The following is a 16,479-nucleotide window of genomic DNA, read 5'->3' as shown; positions in this document are numbered from 1 at the left end:
TGTCGTTAGAAGTGTCTCTGCTTTCGGCAGGAGAGGGAGCGGAGCATTGTGGAAGGCCACAGGAGTCGCTGGTCAGAGTTGTTGGAGCTGGTGACAGAGAAGCAACTTGCAGGATGGAGTTGTTTGTCGGTTCTGCTATGGAGAGTAGGGGGAGCTTACTGTGTTGGGGATCACTGCCCCATGCTTGCTGTGTGGGCTTCCTCCCAGAGACAGGAGGGGGCCTGGCTTGTCCGTCGTCGGTTCTTGGTGTCTGAGCTATGTGATTGGAACAGCTTGTCATTGACGAAGTGGCATCTTCTCTCTGCCTTTTTTCTCTCTACTCGGAAGTGGCATCAGGCACTGCATCCTGTGGACTGGGCTGCAGCTAAAGCAGTGAGAGAAGGGGGTGTGGGCCCCTGGCAGCGTGGATGGCTTCTGTGGCTTTGGGAGCTCGCTGGAGCAGCTCATGCTGCAAAGGTGTGGAAGTCTTTCTGCTTCCTTTTCTCATGTGGTTGCTGAGTTCCATGTGGGAGGAGGAGGAGAAGAGGGAGGAGGAGGACGAGTATCCTGGATCTCCATCTGGTCTGCTGGCTCAGGTTGAAGCAAAGAGATGTCCATACTGCTCAGGCAAAGAGGAGGGCTTGGGCAGAGGCACCTGTGCAGGGTGGTCGACGAGATGCCTGTGAGGGTGAAGCATTCAGCAGCCTTGTCTGGGTGCTTTAGCTTGAAACTCACTGGCTGGGCTTTCTCTATGTACAATCGCTTAACAACATGCGTGGATACCAGAGGAGGGGTGTGGGGAGAGGGCGAGCAGCTGTGGGATTGGAAAGCTTGGAGGGGGAGTGTGCTGCTGAGTGAAGAGGAAAGCTGAGGGGATGTGGCTTACAATCAGGATGGGCTCACTAGAGGGTGCAGAGAGGGAAAGATGGGAGGAGAGCTGCTGCCACCGGGCTTCTCTGCCCAATTAGTAGGCTGCTAGGCATAACTTGGCACAATGGATCAGACAACAGCTGCTGGCCCCTTTCTGCCAGGCACGTCTGGGGCATCAGGGGCTGTAGGACCTTCTAGAAGTCCAGTGTAGCTGCCTTAGGGAGTCTCGGAGCTTTGAGCCAATGGGCAATGGCAAGTTCTGGATGGCAGGTGCAGCCATTGCAGAGGGACTTGAATGTGTCAGTAGCAGCACCTGTCTAGGATCCCCTGCGTTATTAAGACATTCTTTCCCTTTCCTGTGGTGCATTAATTTTCTACCCCCTCTCAGATTCACCAACCTCTCACTCTGAGGTTCTTTTAATGCTAAAAGTAGTCTCTGCCCCCAGCCTCTGTGCTTACCATTGGCTATCTCTGATTCTGGAAAAGCCCAGAGCGCTGGGGCATTGCCTCTCTCAGCCTGTGTGCTAGAGCTCTGCGTCCTGGGGGAGCTGTTTTGTATCAGCTCTTTTAAGAAGAGCACAATAAAAGCAGCAGCAGTGGATGCTGAAGAGGAAGCAAACTGAGCTGGGGGAGGGACCCGTAGGATTGGAAGCCCCTTGAAATGGTGTAAGAAATGTCACATATTGATGATGCCTTTGGTGGCTTGGGAGAAATGGGGAAGATGCCTCATCTTGGAGGCTGAAACCACTGTATTTCACCACATGCTTTCCAGTGCCTGGCAGTGTCTGCTTTACCGCTGCACCATGCAGCTCAGAAATACACCCAGCGGTTCCCCTGTCTGCCAGAACGCAAGGACACCAGAGAGAAGGTGGCACAGAGGGAAACCGTGAGGCATAGCGACAACTGGTTCTAGTTCTCAAGCATCTTCGTGACCATATGTCCAATTGATGGATTCCTCTGAATTCATGTTCAAGTTCCATTTAAAAGTAAGCAGATTTTGTTCTGGGGCTGCTCTTTTACACTTGGGCCATCATTTGAGTAGATGGGTTCCCAAGGGACAGCCTTCAAGCTTTGACCAGTGCTTTTTGATCTCTTTAGACTGCTTCCCAAGTAGCGAATATGTTTGTGAAATGAGGTTTTGGACTCAGTTGGTGGCATGTCATCATTTGCCATCCTCACCAATTTAAAGATTAATCAATTTGATCCTTGCACTAACATTCTGTATGACCTTCCCCAGCACTGGAAAGGCGTGAGCCTTAGGGCTAATCTTTAAGCTGTTCACGGAGTGGCATAGAGGACACTCACTCCAGAACAGCTAGAAGGGACCCCAAGGGAGGTTGATCTTCACTCACTGGTCACAGTGGGCAGTCATGTTGAGCCTCTGCCAGAGGGGGCATGACGCCAAGTTTACTCAGAATCTGGCAGTGGGGAGCAGTCCCTTGAGTCACCCTTTGTTTCCCTGTCCCTCTGTCCAAGGTGTAGGTGTGCTTGTTTAGGAGTTCTCATACCAGCAGAGAGCTGAGGACCTGGGCAGGTGGTTGTCAGAGAAACCAGCTTGCCAGCTTTCTGCCTCATTCATTCTGACTGCTACACATGCTTCTCTTGGGCTTATTTATGTGGTGGCTGCCTGGAGTTGTACTGTGCTGGGTGCCTTCTTTCTCCCAGTGTTGTGGCTGACTTATTAGAGAAGTTAAGTATGAGGGAGGGGATGTCACAGGTGGATGGCTTTTTTCTCTATTTCTTTTTCTCTAAAGCATGCTGAGTGGCATCTCCAGGGCTAATGTGTTAGCATAAGCTTCCTTATTCCAAGTTCTTAGCTTGTGTGCAATGAAGTGCGTAATACCCTTTAATTAGTGAACGAGCCATGAGTCTAGCAGAATCAGAGAAGGCTGTTTGTGGAGACTAGGAATCCCCAGGAATCCAGGTGTAGAATGCTGACTGCCAGGTAAGCAAGTGCGTTCCACGCTCATGCAGGTGCATCCTTAGCTCCCCATCTGAGGCAGTGTTTCTTCAACTAAGCACACACTCTGCTTCCTGGGAAAGCAAGGGAGAGCTTTGGTTTCAGAAAATATCCTTAGAGGAGATTGCCCTATTGGACTAGAGAGGAAGGAGGAAGGACAGGAGGTCAGATGGGGGGAGTATATGTGTCTGGCCATGCTGGTGATCTGAGTCCAAGAATAAGAGTAAGAAAATAGATTTGAAACCCAGCAATACATGATTTTCTTTCTTCTTCCCTGGGTTGTATCTTGCTTCCTCTCTAGGTTTTGACTTGCTAACCTAACACATGAGAGCAACATGTAACTTTCTAACCACAAGATTGGTGGCAGGATGACTAATGTGAGGCAGCATATATGAAAATTCTTTTGTGAATAGTGCCAGCTACTCAGATATAACCTGTGGTTCCTCCCCCTTGCTGGCAGGAGGGTTGTTGCCCAGCCTACCTGTGTTGTCTGCAGGAGTCCAGCTTGCTGAGTGATGCTAGAATGGATGAAACCAGGGGTCAGTGAGAGGTGACTGTTGCTTTTCTGTTTGGAGCAAGGGATTAGAGCCCAACTTCACTGTGACAGGGTTTTAGAATGGAGGTAACAGTCTAGATTACAGGTAACCATTGCTGACAGATGGAAAGCCCGTTATTTTTTACTTACATGTGACTCATGTTCTCTGCTCATTGTTTTGAGGTCCATTTGCCTCCCCAAGTCTTAACACAAAAGATACACCAGTTTGCACTTTTAGCTCGATTTTCCATAGTTGTGTGTGTTTGTATTTTAAATTTGAAATTTCATTGGAAGTGGATTTCTTTATTTTCTTACCAAAAGACTATCTCTTTCCTCTGAGATCTTGTTGAATATCATAAGGCTTTTATGAATATTATTAACCTATTTCACAGCATTATAGAAATGGTGGAGGGGAAGGATCAGGAACATTATGTTTTTGGGATTATTGTACAAGTCTGGGAGAGGCCATAACAGATTTCTTTTACTAGTTTATGCACAGGGAGCATGCATGTCAAGAATGTGGGCTTTAGGGAAAGATCTGAGATGGAATCATCACTGTCCTCACTTACTGTGAATCCTTGGGCAGATTTTTCAACCTCAGTTTTTATATCTTCAAAGTAGGAACAGTATAATTCTTACCATGTGGAGTTTTTACAGATGTTGGGTGTGTTCTTTGTAATATGTGTCATGTTTGTTCATCTACATCCATTCCTTGATAAATCAGACAGAGCACCTGATGTGCAGCAGTCAGCATAGATTGGTTTCTTGTCAATCCGGAGCTCATCTGCCTTCCCTCAAACCCTGTAGCTGGGAACTAATGTGGAGCAGGAATCTAGCTTCATTCAGTGCAGGCTCCACATATACCACGCCCAATATAGAATGTCTCCATAGTAAATAATTGGGAAGTATTTTTGTTATTATTATTACTAAATAGTTGCTTGCTTTTTCCTGAATCGACCTAGAAATGCTTTGCTCATGAGTCCTCTCACTCTACTTTTTTTCTTTTGCACCTTCCCCCGCTCTATCTGTTTTAATCCTATACATCCTTTAGATTCCATCTGTAAGAACACCGTAACCTCTAGGAAATCATTGCCCCTCCACTCCTCATGACCATAATTTAAATTAATCTCCTCCTCATCTGTCTTTTAAGTAACATAGTAACGTTTTACTAGTTGTTAGAGCAGTTATTATGCTTTTTATTCCATTAAAATCATGAAGGTCTAGGGCTAAAAAGGATTTAAGAGGTGATTTAATATAATACATGTATTTTCAAACTACTGTAATTTTTAGGTTTGTTTTAAAATCTGTAAGTAAAAATTAAATATATTATGGTATGTAACATAATAAGGTATATACCTTGTGAAATGGCTAGATCAAACCATCTATTTGACATACGCTTTACCTCACATAGGTAAGACTTCTCTTACCTTTTTTTCTTCTCTTTTTTCGGTGGAAACATTTAAAATCTACTCTCCACAATTTTCAAGTATACAGTACATTATTATTAACTATAGTCACGTTGATGCACAATAGGTGTCTTCAGTGGATTCCTCTTGTCTAACTAAAATTATTATGTGTTTGAGCTATATCTCCCCAATATTCCCAAACCTTAAGCTTCTGCTTCTCACCATATTAAAATCTGTTTGTATGAATTTAATTTTTTAAAAAATTTCACCTATGAGTGTTAGTGGAATCATACAGTATTTATGTTTCTGTGCCTGGCTTATTTCACTTAATATAATGTCTTCCAGGTTCATTTGTGATGTGGATGGTAGAATTTCCTTGCTTTGCAAGGCTGAACAGTATTGCATTGTGTATATATGCCCTACTTTTTCTTTATTCCATTCATCTGTTAATATACACTTAGATTGTTTCTATGACATGGCTAATGTGAATAAAGTTTGTGTAAACATGGGAGTGCAGATAGATACCTCTTCAACCTACTGATTTAATTTTTTTGTGTATATAGCCAGGGGTGAGATGTGGTTTTATTTATTTATTTATTTGCAGGACTGAAATACTATTTTCCATAATTTCTATACTAATTTACATTCCCGCTAACAGTGTATAAGGTTCCTTTTCTCTGTGTTCTCATCAATGTTTATGTTTCATCTTTTTGATAACGTATGTTGTAATGGGTGTGAGGTGATACCTCCTTGTTAACCAATGATAATGTTTAAACATTGCATATTTCTCTGTCACTCCCGTAAGATGTGATATCTGTGTATTTGTTTGTTCTGAAGACCCAAAATCTTTTAGCACAGAGCTCTTATAAGGTGTCTTAAGAGTTTGTGTCAGGTGGAGCTTGCTGATTTTTAATAATAGAAGGGGACTTTAGCTGATGTGAAGTGAAATAGTCATCTTTAGCTTCTTCAGATTCTACCTGCATTGGAATGCTTGTCACATAATTGTTAATATTTTAATAATAGACCTGATAATAGAGACAGTCTGTGCTCGTTGAGAAACCTTGGGGAGTCTGGAAAATAATGAAGAAGAAGGAAAAATTGTCCACAGTAGCATCTCAGATAGAATTACATGCATTATTTCCGCATTTGTAGAGTAGTTCCATCTAGTCATGTAACATGTGCATGTTTATGTATGCTTGTCACCAGATCTAGGGTCATACCTTTTGCATATATGGCTCACATCTGCTGTACAGTATACACCCGCCACCAGCTTCGGATGTTCTTTTGGGGTCCTCTGGATCTCATGATTTTAGGATCTCCTGGTTTTAGGATTGTAACTGAACACTCTTATTCTCCTTGGATGATACTTTATTGATGACACAGCTATACATTGTCTGAATCTATCATGGTTACGCCATTTTCAGAATTTTTGTAAGGATGCACAGAAATGCTTTTCTTGAAAGCAAATCAGTTAACCAAACTGGTGATCAACCTTGTTCCTTGTCAGGGTCCCACTCAGGTTGACTGCTTCTCTGTGCATAACTAGATTTGCGGACCTGTAGACTGTGACTCCCCAGCCTGTGAAGTTAATAGGTTGCATTTTAAATTATCTAGGTTGCAACTAATACAAATTAGATAATTTCTCAAATTCATTAAATGCTTTGAAATGTTGTGAATCTATGATGTGCCCTTGGAGAGATACTTTTTGTCAAGTAGGGCAGTAGTTTTCCAAGATGGCAGCCTCTGATTGGGCTTGCCTGTTGTACTGGACCTGAGATTGTTGGCTTTCTGGAAGAAAAGGTTTGGAGGTGGAGAAATAATCGTTTCTTTTCCATGTGACCATCAATGAGTAAGACAGTGACTAGGAACTGATTGTTTTGATGGCTCACACCATTCACTTGCAGAAAAAAAAGAATGAACTGCTGTGAAGGCTTTGTGGTAATACCCCCATTGCAACTTGGAGGTATCTATATGTCTACTATTTCCCTAGACCTTAGACCTCCAGAATTGCAGATGAGAGAGGGTCATTTGGAGGCTTGTTCACTTGGGAATGGGTTCCTTTTTCTCTCCCTACAGTGATTCTCTTTTCCTTTCTTCAGAAAGCCCTTCTTCTAATGAACAGATGAGTTCTAGAAAGTTTTGCGTAAAGTAAATCCTTATTTGTTATTGTTGTCTATACTGATAGATTAAATGTGATCTCATTAAAAACTAGCCCTTAAAGACTGCATTGGTACTGTGTGGCACTGAGTTTGATATTCGAGTGATGCTCCTTGGTGCATTCTCATTTCAAAGAACCAAGTCGCATATCAGATCAAAAACCACACCTTGCAAGTCTAGAGATGACTAAAAGTTTGCTGTGTGTTTTCTCTTTCTTGTGTGAATGTTTGTTTATGTTTTGTGGAGCTAGATTGAAATATCAGACTTGACCAGCTAGGCCATTTGGTCCATGATTTATCATAACCCCAAAATAATGACCTACATCATCTCTGAAAGCTTGAAATTTCATATATCACATTTATCTCATGAATTTGATTTAAAACCAAGTCATGTAGATTGAACTTAGGGATTCATGAACAGCAACTACCTACTGTTCTGAAATACAACATGTTCATTGTCAAATCTGAAACCTCAAATGGAAGCCTATTTATCAATTGGGCCTTCTTTGGGAAATTCACTCCCCAGAGTGACATTGTTTGGATACTAAAGCCTCTTTAAATCTCCTAGCACTTCTTTTTCTCATGATTTAGGCACATTCTCTATTGATTACCTTAGTAGCCATTGGAATTTATGCTCAGAAAATATTAACCATGTAACAAAGAAGGAATGTGTTTGTTTGGACTTATTGACCTCTGTTCATAGAGTTACACAGCCTGAAACAAGGTAACTAGCTTCTGAGGACTCAGTTTCCTTGCTTGCAAAAACAAACAAACAAACAAACAAACACAAAACAACAAAAAAAAAAAACTAGGCAGTTTTCAAGGACTTGCCAGCCTAGACAACTATCATACAATAGAATATAACAATATTTTTTCTGATCCCACGTTTATTTGCCGAAACTATAACTTTGGGTGGGGGATGTGGAAGGTGTTATTGTCATATTTTGTTAGCCAGTTGTGTTTATACATTTATTTCTTTGGTTTTATTTTGATTTACATAGCTGAAAGCATGGAATTCTCTGATAACCCTGGGCATGAACCACTGTGTGTCTGGCTGAAGTTTCCATCGCACTCATGCTATGGTTGGGAGCAGAGACCTGGATCTTGCCTACATGTGTTAGCGAGTGAATCCGTGGAAGATGCTTTTGTTCAAGTAGATCCCCTCCCCCTCCTTTACTGATGCTGGTGTAGGACACCCAGCAGTTCACATTGGTTCTCTTCCCAGCCCTTTGTTGAGTGATAACCTCTCTTACAATTACTAGGAAGCTGTGCACTTCCCCACCACCTGGGGGCAGCCAGTGGCCAGTGACCAACTGACAGGAGTACAAAATGCCAGACCTTTGCCTCAAGATGGAATGCACAGTGGTGCAATTTACACTTCAGAGCATCCTATGAGATCAAGTTAAGCTAGATTCCTCTTGAAACTGCATCTCTACTTGTCTCATTCCCCTACGCTATTCATCTCCCTCCATACCCTCTTCCAGGTTCACCTGAGAACATTCCCTGAATTAATCACCTCAAGGCATAATCTCCAATTATTCTAAGGAACTTGAACTATGTATCTGTTACTTTTAACTTCTCCATCTGTTCAGTAACATGGAAAATAGCCTAGGTCACAGAGCATTTTGTTCAGCTTAGAAAGAAATGCTTATTTCTAAAATGTTAAAAATCTTTTAAACTTGTGTTTGGTTTAGCAGTCAGGTGCCCACATCTGGTGTCAGAGTACCTGAGTTTGATCCCTGACTGATTCCTTATTCTAACATCCTGATAATGCAGACTCCAGAGGGGGAAACAAGTACTGGCGCTAAAACTTGAGTCCCTGATACCATGTGGGAGACAGATCGAGTTCTACTTCAACCTGATCTAGTCTTGTTCATTGAGGATTGGAATTCTCTCTTTTTTTCTCTTTCTGTGTTTGCATGTGCATCTCAAATTAAAAAAAAAAATCTAAACCTTGAATTTCTAGCTCTTGGCCTTAAAGACATTTCCAAATATGACTTTTTAGAAGTTTAGATGAGCATCTGTCTGACTAGGGGTCACTGCTTTAGACACAGTTCATTTGTTCCCCTTTGGGGGTATGCTTGTCCAAGGACATCCCTTCCAAAGCTAATCTATCTCTTTCAGTATCCGAGCCAGTCCTACTTTACCAATTATGACACACTCCTAAGATGACTGTATTCTAACTTACACCTTTCCTAGAACTGGCACTCACAATATTTTCTCAGTCTGTGATCTCTGAAACAACTCATTTCCCATCTCCTCCCTGCTTTCACTGTCAGCTCTCTCTGTAAGTGCATTGTCTGGTTTAAAGCCAAAAGGAGGAGGCTACTGCCTTTGAGGTTGGCCATCTGTGTTTCAGGAGGCAGTGAGAGATGGATAACGGACTGGGGTGATGCTCCTCATATGTCTCAGAAACCATGACTGATGAGGAGTATGTGAAAGGACTGAGATTGTTTAAGCTGAAGCACGAGGTGGGTGACTCAAGGGCACAGTGATTGCTGTCTTCAAACACTTAGAAGACAATCGCAGAGAAGAGGGATGAGACTTTTTCTGTGTGAGGCCAGAGGGCACAGCTAGCGTCAGTGGATAGGGAGAAGTTCAGATAGGAGGATGTCAGTGGATTTGTGTTTTCCCAGGAGTTTAGAGCACTCTGCTTGCCCTTCCATTCATTCTAGCACTTACTTATTGGCAATGTCGCAAAAGAGAATCAATGTCAGGTAAAGAGTTGGGTTTAATGACCTCTAAAGTTACTTCCAACTCTGAGAATCTTTGATTTATTTTCTTCCTGAACAGACAGTTGGGTTTGGGGCCATTGATGGATGACATTGGAAGGAACTGATACTAGACTCAATCCTGCATATCCAGCCTACAGAACTTCCCTGTTTCCCAATACTGTGCAGCTTTGAAGCTCAGTGCTTTAAGTTAAGAGAATCTCTGGAGACAGAAGAGCAGATATTTCAGCTCATCCACAGAGAGTACAGAAGAATCAGAGATTTGAAGTGCCTGGGAACTGGCCCATGCCTCTCTAAATGTGTGTGTGTGTGTGTGTGTGTGGTGCTTCAAGAGGTAGTTCCCAGAGGAATTTGGCATGAATTCTGGGAGCTAACTTCAACCCTGGAGAACAAATCTGAGATTGTATTTGGGCATGGCCCTGTCCTATTTGGAGGTCTGGGGAGAATGGAAAGTGTTTGGATTAGAGTTAACTGGAGGGTTGAAGGAGCCTGATTTGGCAAGGAGGCTGCCCTGCCAAGAAGCACTGGTGATGGACACCAAAGGAACTTAGCACTGTTGGACAGATGAAGGAGATAACAAATGTGATGAGGCATTTTAGTCTCATGTGCATTTCTGGAATTTGATGCCAGATAGGTGTGGCTCAATGTCAGTATTACCTTGTGCAGATAACTTAGCTGCCACCTCCATCCCTACCTCAAGGCATCAGTTTCCTCATTTTTTGAATAATAACAATGATCAACAATATTCATAATAATACTTCATAGAATTGTTTGCAACCATTGGTGTAAATAATGTAAGAAAAGCTTTTAGCCTCGGGCCAGATGTAGAATGTTAGCTGTTTTGTTGTTACTGTTATTTTTATTATTTCTAAGACAAACTGATAATAAAACATAGTGACAGAGGATCTAGGAGCAGAAGAGTTTTTTAAAAATCTGTATTGACAGTGCAGTATCAAGAAGTCCCAAGAGAGTATAGGGAATGAGGTTTCAGAGACTCAGCTCTTGCTATGATGGCTTGGCATAAGCTGCTGTAGACTCCCAGACAAGTTCAAAAATAGAATCCCTTCCATTTGTTCTGCTCTGTGAAGTTTACAAAGCCTGCTAATCATAGCTGATATTTTCTGAGCACAAACTGTAGCCCAGGCACTGTTCTAAGCACTTGACATGAAATAACTCATTCAGTTTTCACAACAGCCCTGTGGAATACATTAGGGTTTTTTTTCTGTATGGAAAAAAAATAGAGGCTTAGGGAAGTTAAATGACTGGCCTACTGTCACTTAATTTTAGTCATTGATAGGAATGAGATTTGAACCAGATAATCTGGTTCCGGATCCTCAGTGCTTTATACAGTTCTACTTGATCCTCATGATAATTCTGCAAGCAAAAGCTGCATCAGTGTGTTCATTTCAAGTTAAACGTAAAGGTCACTCAGAAGGAAAATGATGCCATTGGGGATTAACATTCATATTGTTGAAGATTTATACCATGTTCTTTTGTACAGAGCTTACCTGAGTAGGGTCAGGTCTTTCATCAGCAAAATTCAGGTCTCATGAATTTAAACTCAAAATCCCTCAACATGTGAACATCCTATCCTGGAAACAAGTTGTCAACTTAAAGTTGTGTTGTCCGCCTTCTAGCTCTTGAAAAGATAAAACAGAGAGACAAAGACAGCTCTATGTGGTTAAAAGCAGAGTGAGAAGGTTTGGACTGAAAGATCATGTTCCAGCTTTCCAGAATAAAATTTCCTAGATAAAAGTCCAACTTTAGAGGAAATGAGCAGCACACAGATCCAGTCAAGGGCTGTGTTTCTGAGAGATGGACCAGCCCATCTCCTCTGATTAACAAGCAGGCCTTCCAAGGCTGATGTAATCCTGCTTTACTGCTGCACCTGGTTTCATTGGAAGCAAAGCTTGGACACTGTGCATCAACATCTTGGATTCAGCTTTCCCATTTGCAGAGAAGATGAGTGTTTGATTCCTGAAACTATGATTTCTTCAGGGCTCAGCCACTGCATCTCTAGGGGCTTGGCTTATGCCTGCGATATTCCTGATATTCTCCTCTTCTAGTTTGTATTGAATCCTTTGTTCTCCCCCACCCATCCAGACTCCTTACTCAGGGATGCACAGGTGAAGCACCAAAAATTTCTATATATTTTGTCATTCCTATATGTAAACTTTCTGCATTAGCAGCACTATATTCTTCTATCTTGTTATTAAATGGGGAATTTTCATTTGGAAAAATTTTGGAATTCTTCTGGGATCCTTTCTCCTATATTCCCATGTGTTTTCTACTCTCTCTCTGTATACAGCGTGGAGGGACCACTCCATGGAGCCTGAGTGATTGGGAAGGGGATCCAGCATATCCACTAAGATAAGTAGGGAATTCAGGTTCTTCCTTTCGCCCTGTAACCCCGTGAGGTGGATGCTTGCCCCTCTTTTTAAAACATGGATGGAGAGGACAACCACTCCTTGGAGTGGAAGTAATACTTTCTGAAGTTTGGGCAAGGCTACTTCTGTCTTCTTAGAATGATTTTCTAGCAGAACACCTTCCTTTCCCTGGGCCTGTTAGCTATTTCAGGGACATTTTAAGTGGCTATTAACAAACGTTGAATTATGGCTGCAAACCTCTGGGAGCTCAAGTGACATTCACATGAATCACAAGTGAACTCTGTGCAGTTAAGGCTGCCACAATGGGTTTGGATTAAACAAACAGGGACTCTGGCTCCCCCCTCCCACTCCCATGCCTCCTGCAGCACTGAGGGGATGATGGGCATTGAGATCTGCAGCCCTCCTTAGAGCCTGTGTGCCGGAGGATGTTGTTCCAGGACACACGACTCATTGCCGTAGGGCAGACAGATGCTCTCTGGTTTGCAGAAAGACTCAATGTCTAAAAGAATGTACCAATACTCAGCATATCCAGGGATGTACCAGCCAATCCCAGGTCTGTTTGAGTGCCCAGTACATTGAACCATGGGTTTGACCGCCATTTACTGAATGCCCTCCATATTCTGGGCATTGCTCTAGGGCTCAAGAGAAATGGAAATGCATAATACTCAATCCAGGAATTTATGGAATTCAGTCTAGTGGGGACATTGAGCAGTGAACAAATAGATTATTCTACACTAAATAACCAAAACTTGCACACAGTGATTTAGTGAAAACTCTGGAAACCTTTAAATGCTTTCTTTGCTAATTCTAAGTGTATTAATGTTAGGAGTATGAGGAATAGCCTTCACCTAGAAAATTAAGTGTGGACCAATGATGTCCTTTGCAGGCCAGGGATACCTTTTGGGCTCAGTCATCACACTCATTTGTCAAGCTTTCCTTCATTCTGGCTTTTATTCTGAAATTGTTTCCTGGTTTTCCCTTGACTTTTTATGATTTCAGTATTCTTTTATTGTAATTGAAGATCAGGCTGTTGCAAAATGCTCTTTATTTTGGGTTTGTTTTTTGCTTGCTTTTGTTTAGTCTAATGATTATGAAGTTTTTTGGGGATTTCCTAGAAATATTGCTCATTTCTCTTTGTATGCTATCTGGATGCACACACATTTGTACTAAGGCTGATAGTATGAACTTTTGTCTCCTAATGAAAAGTTGTCTTCTAGGGAGATGCTTTGAGACTATGTAAAACTTCATTTTTCATCCCTCTTTCATCCTCTAATTTTATCATCTATTGATTTTTCTTGTCTGAATTATTACAACATTCCTTGCCAAACAGTGGTTTGCTAATTTCATCATTCCTTCTACATTCATTAGTTGGCTTTCTAAAACACGAAAAAGCTTTCTCCTCTTCTGTTTTGATGCATTTGTTTATGTCAATGTAGACAAATTTCTGTTATACTCTGTTGATTGTACACTTAATATTATCATTTATTTTGAAAATCCAAGTTTTCCTTACTTGGGAACCTGTTCCAACTTACTTCTGTATCCTTTTGACATTTGCCCTCAGGCTTTGAGCATGTTTTCAGTTTCTGGCCTAGCTAGGTATTCTGGAATCAGTATTTAATTCATATTCATTTTTCTGTAATCAGCTTATTCTCTTTAAAAAAATTCTAGTTTTGGGGGGAATGGAGTTGGAAAATTCTAATTAGAGCCAATGTCTAGATTCATGTGTGTTCATTACTTTTCAGGTGTCTTGTTCCCAGGCTCTCTCAGTGGACGGACTTGAATGTCTACTGACTGATCCATTTGCATCTATATCCCAAACCATGGGTGGACAAAGGGACTTTCCTCTCCAACCCAACACCAGCATTTACCTCAACCTTTCTATCTGTATTGGTCACTACTTTATCTAGCAATAGAAAGCCTGAATGCATGATCTTCAAATTAATTTTGTGTTTGTTCATTTTTTTTGGGTGGAGTCCGTTTCCTATCCCCTATTACTGAGCTTGGATGTCCCCTTTTCCCTGCTCAGTCCCCACCATGCTGCCTTCCAGCCTCCTCTCTGTGTGCTCTGGCTACTGCTAGACTTCTGTTCCTGTGCAGTTTCCATCAGGTATCCCCCAAAACATGCTCGTAGACTTTTACCTTTTAAAAATCAGGATTTATTGAAGATATAATCAAGATTGATGAATTTCACACACAATTTTTAAATGACTTTTTTGCAATTAATATGCAATTATCATACCATACAGTTCACCCACATGAAGTGTACAGTTCAGTGATATTTAGTGCAGTCACAGAGTTCTAAATCTCGCTTCTAAGTGATATTTAGAACATTTTCATGACCCTCAAAGACCCTGTACCCATTAGTAGTCACTGCCTTCACTTAATTTTTTCTAAAGCTAACCTGCCAGATCCAAGTAATACGTAATCTATTTCTAACTACTATAGTTTCCTGTTTTCAAAATTTCTTAGCAAAGCAATTATATAATATGTGATCTTTGGTGACAAACTTCCTTTATTTAGTGTTTCCAAGGCTCATCCACGTTGTAGTACATATCCGTATTTTTATTTTTTTATTGCTAAGTAATATTTTACTATATAGCTAGATCTCATTTTGTTTATCCACTATTCAGTTAAGGGACATTTGTAGTTTTCCCATTTTTGGTGAATATTGGTACATTTCCCTTGATATTGTTTTGGGATGCAGACAGACCAATTGCCATGCAGTTATCCTGCGTTCTGCATCTTTCTCATTATTCTTTGTGGTGTCACTTAACCTACTTGCCCCCTCTCCTGTATTTCTCATAAAGTGGAAGTTAAGTACTTGATGAGATTCAGGTTCATGTTTTGAGAAAGAGAATTTCATGGATGAAGTTGTGTACTTCATCTCACTTCACCCCAGGGAGAATATACTCTAGCTTCCTCACACTTAGAGATGTCAGTTCTGGCCATTTACTTAAAGCAGTAATTGCAGGGTTATTCTCCTGCCTAATCTCCTACTCACAAATCATCCCTCATCGTCTGTCAGCTGATATGATGGCACCCTGTAAATACTCTATTTGCTCTAATATTTGAACCCGAATTAACTGTCTCATTAGAGATTTGCAAAACAGTGATTTCTCAATTCTGTCATTCATTCTACATTTATTAGCAGACATTCTTTTGTAAAGAAGAGCTCTTCCTCATCAACTGGGGATCAACTACAGTTCCTCCTATGAAGGCAGGAGAAATGCTTATTCTTGTCCTTTAATTACCAGTTTTCAGAGACTGGGGTTGGTGTTATAATTGCCAGGTTGTGCTCTGAGGGATGATTAGTTCGCAGATGGACAAGGGAGAAGGTATTCAGCAGAGAGAACCAAACAATGGGTGTGGGAGGGAGGGGAGAAGGAAGGGCAGTAGGACTCCACTCAGCTGTAGTCAAGACAACCACAGACTCCTTCCAGATCTCTTGATATCCCATGATGGGGGCTTTCATTTCTCAGACATGTTTTTTACTAGTCCAGAGTGTGAACAGGCTGGAGCAGAGGTGGTTGGCATGGGTGTTTAGTGGAGCAATGCTGTGACAGTGCTGTCTGCCGCCACAATTTGGCCTGGTCCTTTGTATCTTACTTCTCTGTACCACCCCACCCCACTAATGTATGCCAAATAATTGTGCTGCCTTGTGATGTGCCCCCAGGGCATTCATCCAAAAGTAGAGTAGAAGTGGTGGGGTATCCAAGGACTCTTTCACATGTGGCTGTCATTTAGTGAAGACACTTGGATAAATGCTGAGGGTAGAACATGCATGGAACATTTGCTAGACATCAAATAGTGTTTAAAATGCTTCCATGTTTTTGTTTTGATGCATTGTATTCTCCCATTAGCACCATGAAGGAATACTTTGATCTTACTTTGAAGATCAAGGCACAAAACACGCAGGAGATTGTTAATATCTGTAACTTCATCCACTCCCTATGGTCCTCTAGATAGTGTGTAAAGAATTGGGGCAGAGGGACCATGGGATGACCGACCTATTTCACCTTCTATTAATCCAAGCCTCTATCTCCTGGATTATTAAGCCATTCAACAGTTACTAGCTTTAAACTTAGAGGAAGGGACTCCAGAGAGCATCTGAATGATTGTCTCTTAAAATTCCTATGCTGAAACTTTAACCTTTAAGATGGAGACATTTGGAAAGTGACTAGCCGGTTAGGGTGGAATCCTCATAGTCTTTTTTTTTTTTAAAGATTTATTTATTTATTGGAAAGTCAGATATACAGAGAAGAGGAGAGACAGAGAGGAAGATCCTCCATCTGATGATTAACTCCCCATGTGAATGCAACGGCTGATGCTATGCCAATCCGAAGCCAGGATTCAGGAACTTCTTCCGGGCATCCCACACCGGTGCAGGGTCCCAAAGCTTTGGACCATCCTCGACTGCTTTCCCAGGACACAAGCAAGGAGCTGGATGGGAAGTG

At 41.7% G+C, this 16,479-nt stretch overlaps 1 protein-coding gene across 1 annotated transcript in view; it reads left to right on the top strand.

Annotated features, from left to right (window-relative positions):
* ASIC2 (acid sensing ion channel subunit 2) overlaps positions 1-16,479 on the top strand; it is an 894,111-nt gene that overhangs the window by 896 nt on the left and 876,736 nt on the right. The window lies entirely within an intron of this gene.

The sequence above is a fragment of the Ochotona curzoniae genome, unplaced genomic scaffold, assembly GCF_017591425.1.
Source record: "Ochotona curzoniae isolate NIBS_2020 unplaced genomic scaffold, NIBS_Ocur_1.0 scaffold_2453, whole genome shotgun sequence".
Lineage (NCBI taxonomy): Eukaryota > Metazoa > Chordata > Mammalia > Lagomorpha > Ochotonidae > Ochotona > Ochotona curzoniae.
This window is presented reverse-complemented; position numbering and strand designations above follow the sequence as displayed.